Source organism: Oncorhynchus nerka, linkage group LG20, assembly GCF_034236695.1.
Source record: "Oncorhynchus nerka isolate Pitt River linkage group LG20, Oner_Uvic_2.0, whole genome shotgun sequence".
Taxonomy (NCBI): Eukaryota; Metazoa; Chordata; class Actinopteri; order Salmoniformes; family Salmonidae; genus Oncorhynchus; species Oncorhynchus nerka.
The window spans coordinates 45,689,302-45,714,615 of record NC_088415.1 but is presented as its reverse complement, the minus strand read 5'-3'; the positions used below and the strand labels follow the sequence as shown (position 1 = coordinate 45,714,615).

At 44.0% G+C, this 25,314-nt stretch overlaps 1 protein-coding gene across 2 annotated transcripts in view; it reads left to right on the top strand.

Annotated features, from left to right (window-relative positions):
* Positions 1-19,121: 19,121 nt before the first annotated feature.
* LOC115102616 (forkhead box protein J3-like) overlaps positions 19,122-25,314 on the top strand; it is a 97,402-nt gene continuing 91,209 nt past the window's right edge. For both annotated transcript variants that reach the window (XM_029622747.2, XM_029622748.2), the window contains exon 1: positions 19,122-19,398. The gene's annotated coding sequence lies outside the window, so the exon portion shown is untranslated. The remainder of the gene's footprint in view (positions 19,399-25,314) is intronic.

Genomic DNA, 25,314 nt, shown 5'->3' with positions numbered 1-25,314 from the left:
AGTCAGGCACAGGAGAGCGGAAACTGATTTACAACGGTGTCGTTTAATATCCATAAACCACCGTCAACAGAACAATACAATAAATGGGTCAAACAAAACCGGGTAAATACCAGCATACCGTGCATAAGCACTACAAGAAGCAATTACCGACCAGGACATGGGGGGGGGAACAGAGGGTTAAATACACAACATGTAATTGATGGAATTGGAACCAGGTGTGATGGAAGACAAGACAAAACCAATGGAAATGAAAAGTGGATCAGCGATGGCTAGAAGGTCGGTGACTTCGACCGCCGAACTCCGCCCGAACAAGGAGAGGGACCAACTTCGGCGGAAGTCGTGACACAGGATACGATTACAGATTTGTCTGATAGTTACAAACCAATAATATCATAACAACCTGAAAGACTGTATGAAATACACACACAATTTAAAATGACAATCCTAAAGGATTTATGCATTATAACATTAGTCCGTTTGCCCGGGTGCCACTTGGGCCAAATCAAGCACAGATTGAGCAGTGTCTGTTGTCCCCTCCAGAGATTGGACAGTTTGATGAGCTGAGCTGGTGATTTTCTCTGCGTCCTGAAGTATAGAGTCCATCAACGGGGGATGGATATCAACAGGGTATGGATATCATCAGCCTGAGGAAGGAGGTGGTGGTCAGAGGAAGAGTTATTGGGTAATAAGGGATTTCCCTAGCCAAAATATATTGGATGGGAATGATTGTGACCAGACTGTCATTGTAAATCAAACACTTGTGCAATTAGAGAGATCACACATGCATACATTCCAGAGTTGTGGACCCGAGTCACATGACTTGGACGGGAGTCACAAGTTTGATGACTTGAGACTTCACTTTATAGAAAATAAAAAAAACTTCAGACTTCACATGGACTCACAAAACCCGGGACTCAACTTTGACTTACAACTGATGACTTGAAATTATCTGGCCAGGTTTTGTAATGTTTTTTCACTCATTTTGCGGCACAGAGTCTACGTGGATTAATCTACACGCAGAGACAGTAGCCGCAGCATCGCCCTTACAAAAACAACTGCAACAGATTGGCTAATGAAACGCACACTCTGCACTCTGAGTGGAACATTAAACTGTCAATCAACACAGGCTGGGTGAGGTAGCGAACAGACTGCTGATTTGCTGAACAGCTATAGGATCGGGTCCAGCGCAAATGTCAAATTGTAGAGAGAGAGGATTGCCGTAATAAATAAATATGCAGCTCCAAAAAATGTTGGTGATCAAATATATTAACTATTTACTAGGCAAGCTCACCAGCAATGGGGCAACAATAACTAGAATTGATCTACTGGGCCCTGTTTCAGAAAGCAGGTTTAACAAACTCTGCATCTCTATACCAGGCGGTGTCAGAGGCCCTAACATTGTCAATGACTCCGGACTTTAAATCTGAACTCTGGGTTGACTAACTCGGAGTATATATTTAAGAAAAAAAGCAATACACTAGGAGCAGCAAAAGAACGTGAGCTTGCGTGGCAGTAAATTGCTGACCAAGTCAATGTGTGAGTATTAATTGAAAAAAAGTTTTATCTTGAGTGTTCCACTTATTCAACATTTTATATAATAATTTCTCAGAACAAGAACAGACTGACGATTTTCAGAAGAAAGTCCTTTGTTTCTGGCCATTTTGAGCCTGTAATCGAACCCACAAAAGCTGATGCTCCAGATACTCAACTAGTCTAAAGAAGGACAGTTTTATTGCTTCTTTAATTAGAACAATAGTTTTCAGCTGTGCTAACATAATCGTAAAAGGGTTTTCTAATGATCAATTAGACTTTTAAAATTATAAACTTGGATTAGCTTACACAATGTGCCATTGGAACACAGGAGTGATGGATGCTCTTAATGAGCCTCTGTAATAATAATAATGAGCCATTTCCAGCTACAATAGTCATTTACAACATTAACAATGTCTACTCTGTATTTCTGATAAATTTTATGTTATTTTAATGGACAAAAAAATGTGCTTTTCTTTAAAAAAACAAGGACATTTTTAATTGACCCCATCCATTTTAGACAACTTGGCAAACTGATTTTCTTGTTGCGGTACAATTATTTGTAATTGACTGCTGTTCTTAGTTGTCCTTCAGACATCTATTTTAGGGTGACTCAGTTATATATTTGAACAATTGTGATATGGCCTGCACACTGTTGTAAAAACTCAATTTAAATTAGGTGGGGCACTTTTCTGGGTGCCTTTTACAATTTAACTGTCTAATATTCTTCATCTTCTACCAGTTACTGATGGTGTAATCTGTCTGGTGGAGCCTTTTGCCATTACAGACCTCCATGCAGTTGTAAGTACTCTTAATACTCCACAGATTTGTCATATCACCTCCACCCTACCTGACACCCTAGACCCACTCCAATTTGCTTACCGCCCAAATAGGTCCACAGACGATGCAATCCCAACCACACTGCACACTGCCCTAACCCATCTGGACAAGAGGAATACCTATGTGAGAATGCTGTTCATCGACTAAAGCTCAGCATTTAACACCATACTACCCTCCAAACTCATCATCAAGCTCGAGACCCTGGGTCTCGACCCCGCCCTGTGCAACTGGGTACTGGACTTCCTGACGGGCCGCCCCCAGGTGGTGAGGGTAGGTAACAACATCTCCACCCCGCTGATCCTCAACACTGGGGCCCCACAAGGGTGCGTTCTGAGCCCTCTCCTGTACTCCCTGTTCACCCACGACTGTGTGGCCATGCACGCCTCCAACTCAATCATCAAGTTTGCGGACGACACTACAGTGGTAGGCTTGATTACCAACAACGATGAGACGGCCTACAGGGAGGAGGTGAGGGCCCTCGGAGTGTGGTGTCAGGAAAATAACCTCACACTCAACGTCAACAAAACAAAGGAGATGATTATGGACTTCAGGAAACAGTAGAGGGAGCACCCCCCTATCCACATCGATGGGGCAGTAGTGGAGAGGGTAGTAAGTTTTAAGTTCCTCGGCGTACACATCATGGACATACTGAATTGGTCCACCCACACAGACAGCATCGTGAAGAAGGCGCAGCAGCACCTCTTCAACCTCAGGAGGCTGAAGAAATTTGGCTTGTCACCAAAAGCACTCACAAACTTCTACAGATGCACAATCGAGATCATCCTGTCGGGCTGTATCACCACCTGGTACGGCAACTGCTCCGCCCACAACCGTAAGGCTCTCCAGAGGGTAGTGAGGTCTGCACAACGCATCACCGGGGGCAAACTACCTGCCCTTCAGGACACTTACACCACCCGATGTCACAGGAAGGCCATAAAGATCATCAAGGACAACAACCACCAGAGCCTCTGCTTGTTCACCCCGCTATCATCCAGAAGGCGAGGTCAGTACAGGTGCATCAAAGCTGGGACCGAGAGACTGAAAAACAGCTTCTATCTCAAGGCCATCAGACTGTTAAACAGCCACCACTAACATTGAGTGGCTGCTGACAACACACTGACTCAACTCCAGCCACTTTAATAATGGGAATTGATGGAAATTGATGTAAAATATATCATTCGCCACTTTAAACAATGCCGCTTAATATAATGTTTACATACCCTCATCTCATATGTCTACGTATATACTGTACTCTATATCATCTACTGCATCTTTATGTAATACATGTATCACTAGCCACTTTAAACTATGCCACTTTTGTTTACATACCCTACATTACTCATCTCATATGTATATACTGTACTCGATACCATCTACTGCATCTTGCCTATGCCGTTCTGTACCATCACTCATTCATATATCTTTATGTAAATATTCTTTATTCCTTTACACTTGTGTGTATAAGGTAGTAGTTTTGGAATTGTTAGGTTAGATTACTCGTTGGTTATTACTGCATTGTCGGAATTAGAAGCACAAGCATTTCGCTACACTCGCATTAACATCTGCTAACCATGTGTATGTGACAAATACATTTGATTTGATTTAATGGGTTAGAGTAGAACACCAAAATTGTTCATTTTCATTACAGGGGGATGATGAAGACACCTTGTCAGCGGCCACAGAGAGGAAAGATACAGAGAGGCCTATTGAGGTTTACACCTTAAAAATAACATCTAACAGTTGATGATAGTGTTGTACCATAATAAAACGTGCACTTTATTTTTCTCTAACAGAGCAATGCTGGAAATTACGAGGAAGAGGGTCCATCCACCTCCACAGCACAACTTACCTCAGTAAGATGTTGTTCAGCATTGACTTACAATGAAACTAAGTAGACCTGGCACTGTGAAATTCAGTCATTTGTATGTGTTCCTATAGCTCCCTGTGAAACAGCTGTACAAGGTGTATTTAGAGAAACAAATTGAAAAATGTAGTTCAGAAATTGACCACATAAGGCTGCAGATGCAACAGACAAAAATGGAAATACAACTACTGGAACATCCGTTAAAGGTGGATGATTTTACTTGTTTAAACAACATAAAAATAGTCAGTACTGTACTGCATTTGTACTTGCAGGAAATTAAGAAGACTTCCTAAAAATAGTTTCTGTCTTTATTTGACACTGGGGAGGTGAATGGGTCAATCAGAAATGATGGTAGCATATTGTGTCTGACTTCCCTTCCATCTCGTGCGTCAGCGGGGTGGTCAGGATCTTTCACTGGTTGAGTATGACATTGGTCTCCTCTACTTGTGGCAATGTTGGAGAATCACACAAGCCACAACGTCACATGGCCTTTCTGGGGTGACCCTGAGCCTACGAAGGCACTGGAACGGGCCTTGAGCATCCCAATGGTCTTCTCTACCCTGGCTCATGTTCTGCAGTGAGCCAAGTTATAATGTTGCTGAGGGCCGGGCTCAGGATCAGGCTAAGGGGTTGGCAAATAGAGCTGGCAGGGGTACCCTCTGTCACCGAGCAGGCAACCATCAAACCCTTCTATGATAATACGAGGATACAGTTAAAATTTTCAGTTGCAATTGGAGGAAACAAAATATTGCTTATAATAGGATATAGCTATATATAAACTCACCACGGGCAAATCAGGCACTCAGTGTACACTCAAAAAACTGTGCGAGTCATACACAGACCCAGGCCACTTTGCTTCCACGTTGCTGATGATGTGGGCTGCATCACATGAGCTTCACAATAATTAGCTGTATTGTGACGTATCTTTAATTTGATCACGTTCTGACCTTCGTTCCTTTGTTTTGTCTTTGTTTTAGTATGATCAGGGCGTGAGTTGGGGTGGGCAGTCTATGTTCCCTTTTCTATAATTTGGGATTCTGTGTTTGAACTGGTATGGTTCTCAATCAGAGGCAGCTGTCAATCGTTGTCCCTGATTGAGAACCATACTTAGGTAGCCTGGTTTCACTTTTGAGTTGTGGGTGATTGTTTCCTGTGTCTGTGTGTTCCACACAGAACTATTTCAGTTTGTTATTTCAGTTTGTTATTTTTGTATTTTTTCGTGTTCAATTTGTTCTATTAAATATGGACACTTACCACGCTGCGCATTGGTCCTCCTCTTCTCCTTCATACAACTACCGTTACACATTTGGAATGCTAAAGGCTACTATTTAGGCCTACCTGCACACTAATGCTGTGTAAAGGCTTCATATTCACATAATCTCCTTCAGTTACTGAAGGAGCTGTGATAGGAATATGAATGCCATCTATGCACCCTGGAAACCCTAAAATACATCAAATTAACTGATTAGTGCTTCAAGTCTCAAAGCTTCATACTAAATCAATGAATTATTGCTTAGACTGATACCTGCAATTCTGTGGAATTCTTTTTTGAGCCTTATGGGTCTGTGACTTGGGAACACCACAAGTGTACAGTTAAACGTTTCAGTGCAAGAGTCACATTTGACAGCCCAACAGCCTTGGAAATATGCTCAGCGTCACCGACGTTAAATAGAAAACTCCCATTGGCAAAAACACAAAGATTTGTTCCCAACTGAGAGCATGTCCATGTGTCATATGAACGATACATTGTTCAGATGAATGATTGTGCAGAAAAACGGAAACGCTCAAACAGATCATCTTCGGGAAACGATAAAACGTCCAAGCGGGGTCTGATCACCCTCTTCCAAACGGAGATTTCTGCTGAGTATTTGTGCTTCAAGAATAAAGCGCAGTTTGCAGGCTTCAGCTAAAGAGGAGAAACTCAGGATTAGTTGAAAACCTGCCAACGAGCAGGTTAGCTTCACGGAGTATGATGCCATAGTAACTGACTCAGAATTAAGCTGAACTGGCTTTGTGAAACCGAAATCCCAGCATTTCCTTCTACTCTGAGTCAACTAACTCAGAGTTCTGAAACAGGGCCCTGTTCTTTTGGTATGTAACAACTGTTAATATTTGTCACACCCTGATCTGTTTCACCTGTCTTTGTCTTCACCCCCCTCCAGGTGCTGCCGATCTTCCCCAGTGTATTTATACCTGTGTTCTCTGTTTGTCCATTGCCAGTTAGTTTTGTTTTGTGAAATCTACCAGCAGTTTTCCCCTTGCTCCTGTCTGTTCTAGTTCCTGTTTTCTAGTATTTCCTGGTTTCGACCATTCTGCCTGCCTGCCGTTCTGTACCTTTTGCACCCTATCTGTATTATTGACCAATGCCTGCTCTGACCCTGAGACTGCCTGCCGTTCTGGACCTTTTGCACCCTATCTGTATTATTGACCAATGCCTGCTCTGACCCTGAGACTGCCTGCCGTTCTGGACCTTTTGCACCCTATCTGTATTATTGACCAATGCCTGCTCTGACCCTGAGACTGCCTGCCGTTCTGGACCTTTTGCACCCTATCTGTATTATTGACCAATGCCTGCTCTGACCCTGAGACTGCCTGCCGTTCTGGACCTTTTGCACCCTATCTGTATTATTGACCAATGCCTGCTCTGACCCTGAGACTGCCTGCCGTTCTGGACCTTTTGCACCCTATCTGTATTATTGACCAATGCCTGCTCTGACCCTGAGACTGCCTGCCGTTCTGCACCTTTTGCACCCTATGTTATGCAGGTGAGTGAGGACCCAAAAGCGGTTTAACAGAAACAGAGTCTTTTAATGTCCAAACACAGGGAAGACATAAATCCTCTTCAGATGTATCGGTTGACAAAATAGACAACCCGCAGAGAGGGCGACAAATAAATCATAAAGTCCTCTGATCTTTACAGGAGAGTCCCCTTCTAGCAGCAGAGGAGAATAGCAGGGTTAGCGGCAACAGACTGCTGGTCTCTCCGGGTAGGCGCGGGTTGTAGAGGACAGAGGTACCTGATCACACGTAGCATCTGATGAAGAGGCAGATTACGACAGGACGGGACAAGGGTGAAGCAAACGAGAATCTGACAAAGACAGAAGCAGAAACAGAGAGAGAAATAGAGACCTAATCAGAGGGAAAAAAGGGAACAGGTGGGAGAGAGTAAACGAGGTAGTTAGAGGAGATGAGGAACAGCTGGGGGAAGGAAAGGGAGAGAAGGAAACCTAATACGACCAGCAGGGGGAAACGAAGTGAAGAGAAAGAACAGGAACAAGACATAACATGACAATACATGACACCCTATCTGTATTAATGACCAATGCCTGCTCTGACCCTGAGACTGCCTGCCGTTCTGGACCTTTTGCACCCTATCTGGATTACTGACCTCTGCCTGCCCTTGACCTGTCGTTTGCCTGCCGTTCTGGACCTTTTGCACCCTATCTGGATTACTGACCTCTGCCTGCCCTTGACCTGTCGTTTGCCTGCCGTTCTGGACCTTTTGCACCCTATCTGGATTACTGACCTCTGCCTGCCCTTGACCTGTCGTTTGCCTGCCCCTGTACTAGCAATAAATGTTGTTACTTCAACACTGTCTGTATCTGGGTCTTAACTGAAACGTGATGAATAATTTACTTATGAAGCTTGCATTTGGAATTTGTTCAAATCAAATATTACTGTGGGGAAGATGCAGCATAGGCGCTGCTCTTCACTTGCAGTCTCTAAACTCCCAACAGGTGACAGTGCTTTTTGTTCTCTTGTTGAAATATTTGCGGTTGCTTTCGCACATTGAAATGCATAGGCCCTGTGGTAAATCTATATTCCATCTAATACTACAGTCGTGGCCAAAAGTTTTGAGAATGACACAAATATCAATTTTCAAAGTTTGCTGCCTCAGTTTGTATGATGGCAATTTGAATTGAATTAATTAAAGTCCCTCTTTGCCATGCAAATGAACTGAATCCCCAAAAAACATTTCCACTGCATTTCAGCCCTGCCACAACAGGACCAGCTGACATCATGCCAGTGATTCTCTCGTTAACACAGGTGTGAGTGTTGATGAGGACAAGGCTGGAGATATCTCTGTCATACTGATTGAGTTCGAATAACAGACTGGAAGCTTCAAAATGAGGGTGGTGCTTGGAATCATTGTTCTTCCTCTGTCACCCATGGTTACCTGTAAGGAAACACGTGCCATCGTCATTGCTTTGCACAAAAAGGGCTTCACAGGCAAGGATATTGCTGCCAGTAAGATTGCACCTAAATCATCCATTTATAGGATCATCAAGAACTTCAAGGAGAGTGAATCAATTGTTGTGAAGAAGGCTTCAGGGCGCCCAAGAAAGTCCAGCAAGCGCCAGGACCGTCTCCTAAAGTTGATTCAGCTGCGGGATCGGGGCACCACCCGTACAGAGTTTGCTCAGGAATGGCAGCAGTTAGGTGTGAGTGCATCTGCACGCACAGTGAGGCGAAGACTTTTTGGAGGATGGCCTGGTGTCAAGAAGGGCAGCAAAGAAGACACTTCTCTCTAGGAACAACATCAGGGACAGACTGATATTCTGCAAAAGGTACAGGGATTGGACTGCTGAGGACTGGGGTAAAGTCATTTACTCTGATGAATCCCCTTTCCGATTGTTTGGGGCATCCGGAAAAAAGCTTGTCCGGAGAAGACAAGGTGAGCGCTACCATCAGTCCTGTGTCATGCCAACAGTAAAGCATCCTGAGACCATTCATGTGTGGGGTTGCTTCTCAGCCAAGGGAGTGGGCTCACTCACAATTTTTGCCTAATAACACAGCCATGAATAAAGAATGGTACTAACACATCCTCCGATAGCAACTTCCAACCATCCAGGAACAGTTTGATGACAAACAATGCATTTTCCAGCATGATGAAGCACCTTGCCACGAGGCAAAAGTGATAACTATGTGGCTCGGGGAACAAAACATCGATATTTTGGGTCCATGGCCAGGAAACTCCCCAGTCCTTAATCCCATTGAGAACTTGTGGTCAATCCTCAAGAGGTGGGTGGACAAACAAAAACCCACAAATTCTGACTGACTCCAAGCATTTATTATGCAAGAATGGGCAGCCATCAGTCATGAGGCCCAGAAGTTAATTGACAGCATGCCAGGGCGGATTGCAGAGGTCTTGAAAAAGAAGGGTCAACACTGCAAATATTCACTCTTTGCATCAACTTCATGTAATTGTCAATAAAAGCCTTTGACACTTATGAAATGCTTGTAATTATACTTCAGTATTCCATAGTAACATCTGACAAAAACATCTAAAGACACTGAGGCAGCAGACTTTGTGAAAATTAATATTTGTGTCATTCTCAAAACTTTTGGCCACGACTGTACAATAATTGCTAGAGATTTGTCATCCCATTACCTTACTGTTTATTGCAACACTTACAGTAGACATTTCTGTTTCATGTTTGACATGCCTACGATACATTTTCATTTTATAGACACTCATTTCTTAACCTGCTTTGAGGGGGTGTGATGTTTATAGTGCACATGAGCAGTCAACACCATACTGGGTCAGACAAAGTTAAGCCCAGAGTCCCTTTCCTGGTTAGAAGGAGAGGTGTGTGGATGCCTGATCACTCTGGTGGAGATGTCTGCCCTGTGTGGAACACCTCAGGAGGAAGTGATGCGTGAGACTAGCCGCTGTGTATCTCTCTGTGACCCTGGAGTCCATGCTTCCCTCCTGGTCATCCCTGTGTGTCCACTCACTGATCAAGACAAAGGAGAGCTGGAGACCATCCAGAATAGGCTCACCTCAGGAGTCAATGACTTTGTCATGATTCCGTTGAATGATAGATCCAATAAAAAAAGCAGCTGAATCATGGGAGTAGTGTGGTGATAATCCACCATTGTGGGGGCGTTATCATGAGCTAGAGGCTACAAGCGCAACAAAGTGAAAGCAAAACTGAAAGCTATAGAGCAAATTAGGTCAGGAAAAACAGATAAACTCATCAAAAAAAGAAACGTCCCTTTTTCAGGACCCTGTCTTTCAAAGATAATTCGTAAAAATCTAAATAACTTCACAGATTGTAAAGAGTTTTAAAACTGTTTCCCATGCTTTTTCAATGAACCACAAACAATTAATGAACACTCACCGGTGGAACGGTTGTTAACACATTAACAGCTTACAGACGGTAGGCAATTAAGGTCACAGACACTAAAGAGGCCTTTCTACTGACTCTGAAAAACAGTAAAAGAAATATGCCCAGGGTCCCTGCTCATCTGTGTGAATGTGCCTTAGGCATGCTGCAAGGAGGCATGAGGACTGCAGATGTGGGCAGGGCAATAAATTGCCATGTCTGTACTGTGAGACGCCTAAAAGAGCGCTACATGGAGACAGGATGGACAGCTGATCGTCCTCGCAATGCAGACCATGTGTAACAACACCTGCACAGGAACGGTACATCCGAACATCACACCTGCGGGACAGGTACAGGATGGCAACAACAACTGCCCGAGTTACACCAGGAACGCACAATCCCTCCATCAGTGCTCAGACTGTCCGCAATAGGCTGGGAGAGGCTGGGCTGAGTGCTTGTAGGCCTGTTGTAACGCAGGTCCTCACCAGACATCATCTGCAACAACTTCGCCTATGGGCACAAACCCACCATCGCTGGACCAGACAGGACTGGCAAAAAGTGCTCTTCACTGACGAGTCATAGTTTTGTCTCACTAGGGGTGATGGTCGGATTTGCGTTTACCGTTGAAGGAATGAGCCGAAGCCTGTACTCTGGAGCGGGATCGATTTGGAGGTGGAGGGTCTGTCATGGTCTGGGGCGATGTGTCACAGCATCATCGGACTGAGCTTGTTGTCACTGCAGGCAAACTCAATGCTGTGCGTTACAGGGAAGACATCCTCCTCCCTCATGTAGTACCCTGCCTGCAGGCTCATCCTGACATGACCCTCCAGTTAGAGTGGTGGGAATTAGTTAAGGTGAGGATTAGGGCTTTTATAATAGGGTATTGCAAGAGGAAAAAAAGGGAGGAGAGGAGGGAGGTGGATCGTATCCAAAGGTTAATTGAACTCGAGTACGAGGCAGGCAACCTCGGCGGGTCGTTTGACTGGGAGAGATCTGCAACCCTAAAGGCGCAGCTCAGGGAGTTGCAGGAGCGGAAGGCTCGAGCTTTCCTGGAGCGTGCGCATAGTGGCTTTCTAGAACATAATGAGACTTGTTCTGCTATGTTCTTTAAGTCGGTTAGGGCCAGACAGAGTAGGAAGGTAATGCATGGCGTTAGGGAAGAAAATGGTAGTGTAGTTAGAGAACCAGAGGATATGGTCAGGGTGACAACTGATCATTTCCAAGGTTTATTTAAGGAAAGGGAAATAGATGTAGAGCAGGGAAATGTGTTTTTAGAACACTTGTCCAGGCGGTTGCCGGAGGACATTAGAGAAGTGATGGAGGCCCAGATTTCACTAGAAGAGGTTGAGAGCGCTCTTAGGAGGATGGGAAAAGGGAAGGTGCCTGGGATGGATGGGCTGCCGGCTGAGTTTTATCTCAAGTTTTGGGGTATACTTGGACCAGTGGTCCTCGAAGTCTTGAAGGCCATCCTTGAGACGGGGGTCCCGGGGTATCAATGGCTGTTGGTGTGCTGTCACTTTTATATAAGAAGGGGGAAGTAACAGACCTTGGCAACTGGCGACCGTTGACCATGCTGTGTGTAGATTACAAGCTACTTGCAAAGGTTTTAGCAGACCGGTTGCGCACAGCCCTTCCCTACGTCGTCCATGAGGATGGAACCTACAGTTAATCAGGGACTCCATCGCTTGGGTTGAAGATAGAGGACTGCCTTTAATGGTAGAAGCGCTAGATCAGGCGAAAGCCTTTGATCGCGTGAATAGATCCTTTTTATTCAGAGTGTTAGGTCGATTAGGATTTGGGGAGAAGTTCATAGGATGGATTCGTACATTATATGTCGGAGAGGGGTGCCGAGTTAGTGTAAATAGTCACTTGGGAGACGTTTTTGACCTCTTGTCTGGGGTCAGGCAGGGGTGCCCACTCTCGGCTCTCCTCTTCGTTCTGTACATGGAGCTTCTGGGGGCTGCCATTAGGGCAGACACAGGGGTGGAAGGCTTGTTGATCCCTGGAAGTGGCGGGCTGCGTGTTAAGATGACGCAGTACGCCGACGACACTTCCTTGCTGCCGTGCAAGGACTCGTGCCTGACAAGGTCCCTTGCCATCTTTGGGGATTTCACCCGAGTGTCGGGAGCAGTTCTGAACCATGCAAAGTCTTCCATCAAGTTTTTCGGAAGATGGCGCGGTAGAACGGATGTGCCTGGGGGGTTCTCTCTCTGTGAGGGGGCCCTGAGGATTCTCGGGGTCCATTTTGAGACCTCCGGCTCAGCGACGCTAAACTGGAACATGCGTATCGCAGTGGTACAGAGGAAGCTAGCAATGTGGAAGGCTAGGTATTTGTCTTTTATGGGCAAAGTCCTGGTCCTAAAGGTGGATGTGTTGCCGTCTCTTTTGTATTTGGCGTACATCTACCCATTGCCGGCTTGTCTGAGGAGGCCTCTAGTGAGGCTTGTGTTTCAGTTCATGTGGAGTGGCAGGTGCGAGTGGGTCGCCAGGGCACGCATGATCTGTCCCATCGGGGAGGGAGGTAGAGGGGTACCACATTTCCCCCTCAAGCTGGACACAATTTTTGTTTCTTTCTTGTTAATGGAGCTTGCTCATCCAGTGATACACCCGTCCGGTTACCTCCTGCGGGTGTTCTTCTCGTATCAGGCGAGAAGCGTAATGGTGTGGTCTAACACGGGTCCTCGGCCGGAACAGCTGCCGTGGCACTTTGGTCATGCGGCCAAGTGGCTGCTGTGCGCACCCTGAGGTTGAAGTTGCCCGAGTAGGTTTAGATCACAGGCACCTGTACGAGGAGGTCAGAAAGGCAGGGAGTCCAGCACCTGTAGTGGGCATCTCGGAAGTGGTCTGGGAGGGAGTGCAGGCGCGGGGTCTGGACAACAGGCTCAAGGACCTGAATTGGTTGAGCCTCCATAAGTGCTTGCCGGTACGTGTACCGGTATAGTTTGGTGCGCCATGTCTTTTGGGACTGTGCCTTTGCCGGAGTAGTATGGGATAGGGCACGGGTGTTAGGTTTGGTAAGGGGGGATTTTGTATTGACGTGGGCCAGGTTAGAGAGAGGTGTAGGGAGAGCGAGAGGGACGGATAGGGACAGGTTTCTGCTCTGGCTTCTCATGAGTCTCTTTAAACGGGGGCTGTGGGAAGCCAGGCAGAACATGGTGAAGACAGGGAGAGATTGGGGGGTGGAAGGGATAGTGAGGAGGGTGGAAGGAGATTTGAGGGGGAGGATGAAGAGGGAGGAGAGGAAGTGAGGGCAGCATGCTGCTCGGGAGAGGTGGAAGGGGGGTTTAGGGCTGGGTGTCATTTAGATTTGTAAAGGGATAGATTAGGGACGGGAAGATAGGGAAAGGTATTTTGTAGGGTGACGGGGAGTGAAGAATCTCCCCTGAGGTTTTGTTTGGGGTTTATGTTTAGTTAAATTAGTTAAATTAAAATACCATTATTCGAGTATGTATGAAAATTATGAGTTGTAAAGAATGAATGGTATTGAAGATAATAAATATTTTTTTATAAAAAAAAAATAGGGCTGTTTTGGTTTTTTCACGTTACGTTTAGTGGTTTGTATTGTTCGTTATTATCTTTATTAAAGATGTATCAAGATAACCACGCTGCATTTTGGTCCTCTCTTACGACGGAAGAAAACTTTAACAGAATCACCCACCATAACAGGACCAAGCGGTGTGGTGACCCTTCCTCCTGGAGTGCCCAGTTACCCTGGGTGGAATATGCCCACAATACCCTCATCAACGCCTTGTCAGGAATGTCACCCTTTAAGTGTGCCCTGGGTTACCAACCCCCCTTGTTCCCTGCCTAAGAGGTCGAGGTAGCGGTGCCCTTGCTTCAGGACCACATGCGCCATAGTCACCACACCTGTTTAGAGGGCCCGGGCTGCTCTTCGTGCCTCCACCAGGACCCAATCCCAAGCTAACCGTCGCCGTGCTTCAGCTCCAGTCTACACTCCAGGCCAAAAGTTATGGCTCTCGTCTAAGGACTAGCACCCCGATTCATTGGTCCATTTGAGATTGATCATGTCATTAGTTAACCCCTCTGCTGTGCATTTGACTCCCAGTCTCTCTCAACCCCCCCCTTACAGCTGCTCCTCCACCCCCTCGGCTCATCGATGATCATCCTGCCTATACTGTCCGGCGGCTTTTGGATGTGCGCCGTCAGGGTCGCGGTTGGCAGTATCTGTTGGACTGGGAGGGATACGGGCCTGAGGAGTGCTGCTGGGTGTCCCATCACATTCTGGACCCATCCCTCCTACAGGATTTCCATACCTCACACGCTGACAAGCCGGGTCCTGCGCCAGGTGGCGCCCATGGGGTGGGGGGGTGTACTGTCACATCTGCTCCTTCCACACCCCCTAGTGGACATCCGCTGTCTCCTTGACCTTCAGCCATTTCCCCAGTTCTCTTTCGAGCTTCCCTGGATCTGCACTTCATCTTCATCTCCTCCCTCCTGTCTCAGCCTCCAGTATTTATGCTGCAGTAGTTTATGTGTCAGGGGGCTGGGGTCAGTTTGTTATATCTGGAGTACTTCTCCTGTCCTATTCGGTGTCCTGTGTGAATCTAAGTGTGCGGTCTCTAATTCTCTCCTTCTCTCTTTCTTTCTCTCTCGGTGGACCTGAGCCCTAGGACCATGCCCCAGGACTACCTGACATGATGACTCCTTGCTGTCCCCAGTCCACCTGGCCATGCTGCTGTTCCAGTTTCAACTGACCTGAGCCCTAGGACCATGCCCCAGGACTACCTGACATGATGACTCCTTGCTGTCCCCAGTCCACCTGGCCATGCTGCTGCTCCAGTTTCAACTTCCACCTGACTGTGCTGCTGCTCCAGTTTCAACTGTTCTGCCTTATTATTATTCGACCATGCTGGTCATTTATGAACATTTGAACATCTTGGCCATGTTCTGTTATAATCTCCACCCGGCACAGCCAGAAGAGGACTGGCAACCCCACATAGCCTGGTTCCTCTCTAGGTTTCTTCCTAGGTTTTGGCCTTTCTAGGGAGTTTTTCCTAGCCACCGTGCTTCTACACCTGCATTGCTTGCTGTTTGGGGTTTTAGGCTGGGTTTCTGTACAGCACTTTGAGATATCAGCTGATGTACGAAGGGCTATATAAATTTGATTTGATTTGATTTGATCTGTCCCTGTGTTACAATAAATATCTTGGATCAGTCATTCCTGTTTCTTGGTCTGAGTCTGTTCTTGGGTTCCCCTGTGCTGCTCCGCCTAACACATATTGTATTGGATGTAATGTATTGTTTTTAGTGAATATTTTAATTTGCATTATAGCTGTGTAACCTCACCAGGGACTATGGGTGCAAATTAGTTATTTGGTAACCACGGCACATTATATGGATTCTGTAATATCATGTTGCTTAATGTGCACTGTCCCTGTTCAACTGTTTTATAAAAAATGTCCAGTCCTGTATGAGTAGGCTTGCTTGATTGAATAATCCTGTTGTCCTGATCATAACTTTGCCCTTTAGCCTAGCCCCAGGAATGAAATGCATTACTGTATACAGATATGTAGATAGTAAGGCAGATGGGCTATACTCGTTGCGAAGGATGGAATAACAATAAAGAAATGGACATTCTAGGGAGCTATACTTGGAGTACCTCATTTCATGAACACGCAGGAACTTGGTACTTGTACATACATATACAGGAAATGGTATTATACTGTATTTACATATGTTACTGACATCTACAGGCACAGGGTGGTAAGATAGGACACATAATTCTCTATGGAAGTTAATTCAGTAAAATATGTTGACTACATAGATCACAGGCAATCTAGTTTGAGTCAGTCTCGACATTTTGAATGTGCTCCTACACCCTCCCCCCCCCCTCCACACACACACACACTGTCCCACTGCTCCAAATTGACAGCCTGAACTGTTTCTAAGAAACAACTGGCTGCCAAAGTCAATATCAAACTGTACATCATCTACAGTTGAAGTCGGACGTTTACATACACCTTAGCCAAATACATTTAAACTCAGTTTTTCACAATTCCTAACATTTTATCCTAGTACAAATCCCCTGTCTTGGGTCAGTTAGGATCACCACCTTATTTTAAGATTGTGAAATGTCAGAATAATAGTAGAGAGTGATTTATTTCAGCTTTAATTTCTTTCATCACATTCCCAGTGGGTCAGAAGTTTACATACACTGAATTAGTATTTGGTAGCATTGCCTTTAAATTGTTTAATTTGGGTCAAACGCTTCGGGTAGCCTTCCACAAGTATCCCACAATAGGTTTGGTGTATTTTGGCCCATTCCTCCTGACAGAGCTTGTGTAACTGAGTCAGGTTTGTAGGCCTCCTTGCACGCACATTCCTTGTTCAGTTCTGCCCACACATTTTCTATAGGATTGAGGTCAGGGTTTGTGATGTCCACTCCAATACCTTGACTTTGTTGTCCTTATGCCATTTTGCCACAACTTTGGAAGTATGCTTGGGGTCATTGTCCATTTGGAAGACCCATTTGTGACCAAGCTTTAACTGATGTCTTGAGATGTTGCTTCAATATATCCACATAATTTTCCAACCTCATGATGCCATCTATTATGTGAAGTGCACCAGTCCCTCCTGCAGCAAAGCACCCTCACAACATGATGCTGCCACCCCCGTGTTTCACGGTTGGGGTGGTGTTCTTCGGCTTGCAAGCCTCCCTGAGGTCTTGGCTGATTTCTTTTCATTTTCCCATGATGTCAAGCAAAGAGGCACTGGGTTTGAAGGTAGGCCTTGAAATACATCCACAGGTACACCTCCAATTGACTCAAATGATGTCAATCAGAAGCTTCTAAAGCCATGACATAATTTTCTAGAATTTTCCAAGCTGTAAAGGCACAGTCAACTTAGTGTGTGTAAACTTCTGATCCACTGGAATTGTGATCAATTATAAGTGAAATAATCTGTCTGTAAACAGTTTTTGGAAAAATGTCATGCACAAAGTAGATGTCCTAACCGACTTGCCAAAACTATAGTTTGTTAACAATACATTTGTGGAGTGAAAAACTAGTTTTAATGACTCCAACCTAAGTGTATGTAAACTTCCGACTTCAACTGTATGTCTGCACGTATCTGTCGGTTTCCAGAGTAGGCCCAACGTGGTTTACGGGAACTTGAGGTTTGGTCTCTAAGGGGGCCACAGAGAATTAAACAGGGACAGAGGAAGCATCAGAGACAGGAGGATGGAGGAGGAGAGAATATTTTTAGTTGTACAGGTTTCCTGTAATTCTACCAATTTTGCCATGGGGTGGAGGGAAATGTTTTAGTTTTACATCTAATTTTCTGTAATTCTACACATGCTGCCATGGGGTGGAGGGAAATGTTTTAGTTTTACATCTAATTTTCTGTAATTCTACACATGCTGCCATGGGGTGGAGGGAAATGTTTTAGTTTTACATCTAATTTTCTGTAATTCTACACATGCTGCCATGGGGTGGAGGGAAATGTTTTAGTTTTACATCTAATTTTCTGTAATTCTACACATGCTGCCATGGGGTGGAGGGAAATGTTTTAGTTTTACATCTAATTTTCTGTAATTCTACACATGCTGCCATGGGGTGGAGGGAAATGTTTTAGATTTACATCTAATTTTCTGTAATTCTACACATGCTGCCATGACTTATGCCATGTTAATTATATCTGAGTGAGAGTGACTTACAAAATCAATGGGGCCCCCCTGGAGGTCAGGGCCCCTGTGTATTCTCGAATACCAGACTTTAGGCAACCGGAGCATTTGAAAAAAGTAAGAAGCAATGCAGATGTCCAGAGAGAATAGCCCCTGGGCACGTGACCTGTAAGCAAGGTTGGTATTCTGCCATGATTACTACAAGTTTAGATAGCTGGCTAAACTCATTTACCAATCGAAAAATTGTTAGCTGACATGGCTAATTGAGTGACTCTCAGTGAGTGACATAAGAAGAGAAAAACTCCTTATGCCTGGGGCCGGCTCTGAGCCAGGTTCTTTACCAAAGGGAGAGCAATAGCAGGACAACAAGAGAAACAAACAGAGGGGAGGGACTGTGTTGGACAAACCTAGCACACAAGTTGTTCACACCACCCAGCATCAGTTTCCTGAACTATAAGGACTATAAACTATAACCCAGCAGCTACACAGCAAATGTACTGTATGTCTGTCTGATTATGTCTTGTGATATCCTGTGATATGTTGAAGTGATGTGTGTGTGCCAGATTCCCTATGGGACAACATTTTTCTTGCTTCCTTCCTTCCTTTCCTTCATACATTCATTGTACCACAGACTACTGGGACACACTACAGAAATAATAGGCTTTTCTAACTGGCTTTTGTTAACACAAACCTAAGAAGTGCCTCAAAAGGAATCTACATTGTATTTGTATTTTTTATGGATCCCCATTAGCTGCTGTAATCATGACTAGTTTGATGCATGCATAAAAATAAATATATATATATATATATATATATATATATATATATATATTTTACTTGTTTGTTATGTTTTTGTATTTATGTTTTGATGGTCTGTTTTCACCTGCCCAGTGACTATGGATGTGAATTAGCTTCCTAGTTACGTTAAAATAAATACATAAACACATGAATAATGATTAACATTTTATGATTATTATGGTTATTATTATTGTCACGTTATTGTTGTTAGCGACAATGAATTCGCTATGAACAGTTAATTAAGTATTGAATATGGGAACTAGTTATGTGATGTTGTCTGACCGTGGTGCATGGATTTGCCTTCAACGTGCTCCGTCTGGCATTGGAAGTAGTTCCGGTGGTTTTTGCAAGAGAACTGAGTCGGAGCGGGGAAACCCGGCGGGATTCTGTTGTTGGAGAAGCAAATGCGAATAGCCGGGTGAGGAAGTCTTCAAATCAAGGGACGCAATTGACCACAGAACTGGTCAATATGACACGAGTATCGCATGGGGCGTGCAACTTCAGTGACAGCCCTAGAAGGTGAAGTAGCTCCGTCCTCGGAGGAAATGTTCAAGTGCAGCACTGGAACAGCTGAACCTCTGAAATTTGAACCGGTTAAATAACCATCCACCGGGGTAAGTAAAGCGAATTTGGGAATGTCGTAACGTTAGGCCTAATATCTCACATAGGCAAAGAAATGTACTTGAGCTCCGGGGTTGCGCTGTGGACAGGCCCTGACAGGTTCTCTCTCCCTGTCATCATACTATGCAGATAGACAGCCCATGTTATTTCAGGATATTAACTTCAAGTTTCAAGCAATATCATATACCTTTTTTGCAGGGTGATCCTCGGTCGTGCTGCTCAGATTGATTATGCTGTTTAATTGCCTTGCAAGTAGTAAAATGACTTTTACATTGAATTTCGATTGGTCGAAATTGAAACGGATGCTCAAACATTGACATGTAACGTTATGCAACCATACATGCGCTATAAGTTCTACTTTTTAGACCCGCTGGAACTTTTGAAGCGATGACAGTTGTGAAATGTCGAAGTAAGCTACTGGGGCTGCCTCTCAGTAACAAGTAAATTACAGAACAAAAATCTAGTGCAATTTTAGTGTGGTAAGTAGCATTATTGTATTACGCTGTTGTCACTTCCCACCTATGTGTCAGTTAAATGGATGTGATGTTGTGTTTGCAACAATCGTTGCACGCTAAAATTCAGCAAATAGTTACAATATTTATATTTCGAAATGGTCCGTTGCAAAGTTTCCACTGATTTTATCTTGTCTGAACATTTTCTTGCTACAATTTAGCCGTGTACGAACTAATATATTATTTAGTCATTTTATTGAAAGCGTTCAAACTAAGTGCCTGTCAAAAGGAAGGTACCGGAAATACAAGATTGATGGCTATATTCACTGGCAGCCTACTCATGTCCATGACAAATGCCATCTGTAGCCTACAGTATATTGGCATGTTTTTGTTTGAATAATGACCATTGGCATATTCAGTCCATGGCTTTTATGTATGCCTATGAATACAGACAGAACCTTACTACCTTAAGATTTTTTGCATTATGCTATAACTTCAGACATGCATTTGTTCTTTTGACCTTGTATCTTTAATCCATTTTTGGTGTTAATGCCTGTATTCAAGTCTCATAAAATCAGGTTTGCCATAGAGTTGGGAATGACACCTTTCACAACACTGCAGTTTAGGTGTACTGGAAAAAACTGAATGTTTAATCTTACCAGACCATTAAGTGAGAGGGTGAAAGAGAATTGTGTTTTTTTTATAAAGGGAGAACACTGGTTCCTGATTTGGATACGTCCCTTACTCCTATCAAGATCAGAGTTGTCTGAACAGATTTTTCTCCACATTTTGTGTTCAGTTTTACGTGCAGTCTTAAATGGTGTTGATTGAAGGTAATTTGGCATTTTAATTGTAGAACAGCTGCCACACACTCTCGGCTAATTGCCATGTAGACATTCTCAATAGATCTCTCATAGACCATTAAGTGCCTCATTAAGATATATTATGCAGATTCCCATTAAACGTGATAAAAAGGAACCCTCCAAATGTTTTCTGATTTGTATTTTAATCTCAGGTCAATATAATTACGGTCATTGTCAGCAAATGCATCGCTAATAAATTAGGTGTTGCTTCTCCTTGTACCTATGAACACAACATAGCACAGACAATACCTATGACCACACACAATAATTCACTCCCCCTCCCCTCATGTATTGATGCTTTAATCTACAGTGGCAAGAAAAAGTATGTGAACCCTTTGGAATTACCTGGATTTCTGCATAAATTGGTCATAAAATTGGATCTAATCTTCATCTAAGTCACAACAATAGACAAACAGTGTGTTTAAACTAATAACACACGTTGTATTTTTCTTGTCTATATTGAATACACCATTTAAACATTCAGTGTAGGTTGGGAAAAGTATGTGAACCCCCGAGGCTAATGACTTCTTGAAAAGATAATTGGAGTCAGGAGTCAGCTAACCTGGAGTCCAATCAATGAGATGAGATTGGAGATGTGGGTTAGAGCTGCCTTGCCCTATAAAAGCAATCACAAAATTTGAGTTTGCTATTCACAAGAAGCATTGTCTGATGTGAACTGTGCCTCGAACAAAATAGATCTCAGAAGATCGAAGATTAAGAATGGTTGACTTGCTTAAAGCTAGAAAGGGTTACAAAAGTATCTCTAAAAGCCTTGATGTTCTTCAGTCCACGGTAAGGCAAATTGTCTAGAAATGGAGAACGTTCAGCACTGTTGCTACTCTTCCTTGGAGTGGCCATACTGCAAGAGCACAGTACAGAATGCTCAATGAGGTTAAGACGAATCCTAGAGTGTCAGCTAAAGACTTACAGAAATATCTGGAACATGCGAACATCTCTGTTGATGAGTCTACGAAACGTGAAACACTAATAAACAAGAATGGTGTTCATGGGAGGGCCCACGGAAGAAGCCACTGCTGTCCAAAGAAAACATTGCTGCACGTCTCAAGTTTGCAAAAGTGCACCGGGATGTTCCACAACGCTACTGGCAAAATATTCTGTGGACAGATTAAACTACAGTTGAGTTGTTTGGAAGGAACACAACACTGCATGGAGAAAAAAAGGCACAGCACACCAACATCAAAACCTCATCCCATCTGTAAAGTATGGTGAAGGGAGCATCATGGTTTGAGGCTGCTTTGCTGCCTCGGGGCCTGGACATCTTGCTATCATAGATGGAAAAATGATTTACCAAGTTCATCAAGACATTTTGCAGGGGAATGTAAGGCTATCTGTAAAGAGGAATGGTCCAAAATAACTCCTGACCATTGTGCAGGTCTGATCCGCAACTACGGAAAACATTTGGTTGAGGTTATTGCTGCCAAAGGAGGGTCAACCAGTTATTAAATCCAAGGGTTCACATACTTTTCCCACCCTGCACTGTGAAAATTTAAATGGTGTGTTCAATAAAGACATGAACAACGTATACTTATTTGTGTGTTTAAGCAGACGGTGTTTGTCTATTGTTGTGACCTAGATGATCAGATCAAATTATATGACATATTTATACAGAAATCCAGGTATTTCCAAAGGGTTCACATACTTTTTCTTGCCACTCTGTGAACATTTCCCGTAAAATGTAACTACAAACTGCAAAGGTTTCAAAGTTGTATGCTTTACTGTAGAATGTATAGTGGTTCCTTTCAAAGTTGCGTCATACTGCAGCACAGTTTGTGGTCTACCACAGAATTCTATGGCACGCTATTTAAGTGTCAGCTAGGGCTGGGTGATATGATGAGAGAAACTCAGCAAAAAAAGAAATGTCCTTTTACTGTCAACTGCGTTTATTTTCAGCAAACTTAACATGTGTAAATATTTGTATGAACATAAGATTCAACAATGGAGTAAGTTCCACAGACATGTGACTAACAAATGGACTAATGTGTCCCTGAACAAAGTGGGGGGGTCAAAATCAAAAGTTACAGTCAGTATCTGGTGTGGCCACCAGCTGAATTAATTACTGCTTTGCATCTCCTTGTCATGGACTGCACCAGATTTGCCAGTTCTTGCTGTGAGATGTTACCCTACTCTTCCACCAAGGCACCTGTAAGTTCCCAGACATTTCTGAGGGGAATGGCCCTAGCCCTCACCCTCGGATCCAACAGGTCCCAGACGTGCTCAACGGGATTGTACTCCGGGCTCTTCGCTGGCCATGGCAAAACACTGACATCCCTGTCTTGCAGGCAATCACGCACAGTATGGGTGGTGGCATTGTCATGCTGGAAGGTCATGTCAGGATGAGCCTGCAGGAAGGGTACCACATGATAGAGGAGGATGTCTTCCCTGTAACGCACAGCTTTGAGATTGCCTGCAATGACAACAAGCTCAGTCCGATGAGGCTGTGACACACTGCCCCCAGACCATGACGGACCCTCCACCCCAAAATTGATCCCGCTCCAGAGTACAGGCCTTGTTGTAAAGCTCATTCCTTCACGGTAAACACATATCCGACCATCACCCCTGGTGAGACACAACCGCGACCCATCAGTGAAGAGCACTTTTTTCCAGTCCTGTCTGGTCCAGCGATGGTTGGTTTGTGCCCATAGGCGACGTTGTTGCTGGTGATGTCTGGTGAGGACCTGCCTACAAGCCCTCAGTCCAGCCTCTCTCAGCCTATTGTGGATTGAGCACTGATGGAGGGATTGTGCGTTCCTGGTGTAACTCGGCAGTTGTTGTTGCCATCCTGTACCTGTCCCACAGGTGTGTTGTTCGGCTGTACCGATCCTGTGCAGGTGTTGTTACACGTGGTCTGCCACTGCGAGGACGATCAGCTGTCCTTCCTGTCTCCCCCAAGCGCTGTCTTAGACTTCTCACTGTATGGACATTGCAATTTATTTCCCTGGCCACATCTGCAGTCCTCATGCCTCTTTGCAGCATGCCTAAGGCACATTCACACAGATGAGCAGGGACCCTGGGCATCTTTCTTTTGGTATTTTTCAGAGTCAGTAGAAAGGCTTCTTCAGTGTCCTAAGTTTTCACAACTGTGACCTACATTGCCTACCGTCTGTAAGCTGTTAATGTGTTAACGACCGTTCCACAGGTGCATGTTCATTACTTGTTTATGGTTCATTGAACAAGCATGGGAAACAGTGTTTAAACCCTTTACAATGAAGATCTGTGAAGTGATTTGGATTTTTACGAAAAATATTTGAAAGACAGGGTCCTGAGAAAGGGATAATCTCCTAACTTTTAAAGGAAGAACCACTAACTACATTATACGTGGTTAAATACAATTTAAATGTTTGGGTTAAGCAACATTAAATATTAAAAAGACAAAGGGATAGTTGAGGATTTTGACACTGTCTACTTTCTGAGAGTCAGATTAACTCGTTCATACAATTTGTATCTGTGTCCAGTATGAAGGTAGTTTCCCGAGCCACTGCTAAATAGCCTTAGCCCAATGACTGGAAGTCTACAGGAGCAGTAGTCATTGCGCTAATGCTAGTTAGCAATTGCGCTGACGCTTGTTAGCAACTTCCTTCAAACTGCACACAGATACCTAAAGTTGTGAATACCGGTTTTATCTGACTATGAAGAAGTAGATAAATGACCTCATTGCCAAAATCCTAAACTATCCCTTTAAAAAAAACTGTATGCCCAAGTTCCAGTTTAGTGATTACAAATCCATGCCATATTTAAGTGATGAATCCTGAGAAGCTGGTGTTGGATATATTGGCACTGGTGTTGTTAGGCCTGCGACTAAGTCGTGGGCTGGCAAACCATGCCAATATATCCTCCAAACACTGGCTTCGAAGGCATTATCACTTTTATACAATGAGTTGCCAACATATTGACATATTTTCATGAAACATTGTATTTTGATTTCATTCATACTATTTCATCCTTCCACAAGATATAGTCAGGACACACATCTAAGGTTGCTACCCACACCGGCTGGTTGTTTGTTCTATCGGTTCGGTTAACAGACATTTATTTGGATACATCCATAACAATGAGCTAATCTGCGATTTTTGCCTGTCATAAAAGAATGTGCTCTCTTGTCAGGACACTGTTGTTCAGAAGATTTAGCCAACAACACAGCTAATACAATAACTTCAAACTGAAGATGGAAAGACTAGCTGCATTTTGTTTAGTTTGACCTGTTTTTTTGACCTGGCTGATAAGACTGGATTGCGCAGTGAGATGGAACAGAGTAAATAAGCATTTCAACAACATCGCTTTAGCCGGTGGTAACTTGTGGAATAGACACCAGCTGGAATGCAGTTTTAACCAATCAGCATCCAGGATTAGACCCACCCATTGTATAACATAACATCATTTGATAACCTCTTTGGTCAAAGAGTAATGCTGTAATATTACTGATTATTATTTTCATAGGAGTGTAGATGTCTGTAAATTGTGCATTTTAAATTACAGCTCCACATCAGACGATATGCTCTGAAATTGTGCAATCGTTTCTCCAGTGACATTCATCCAAGGGAATATTCCCACCTTTGCATACCAATTTGATCATTTG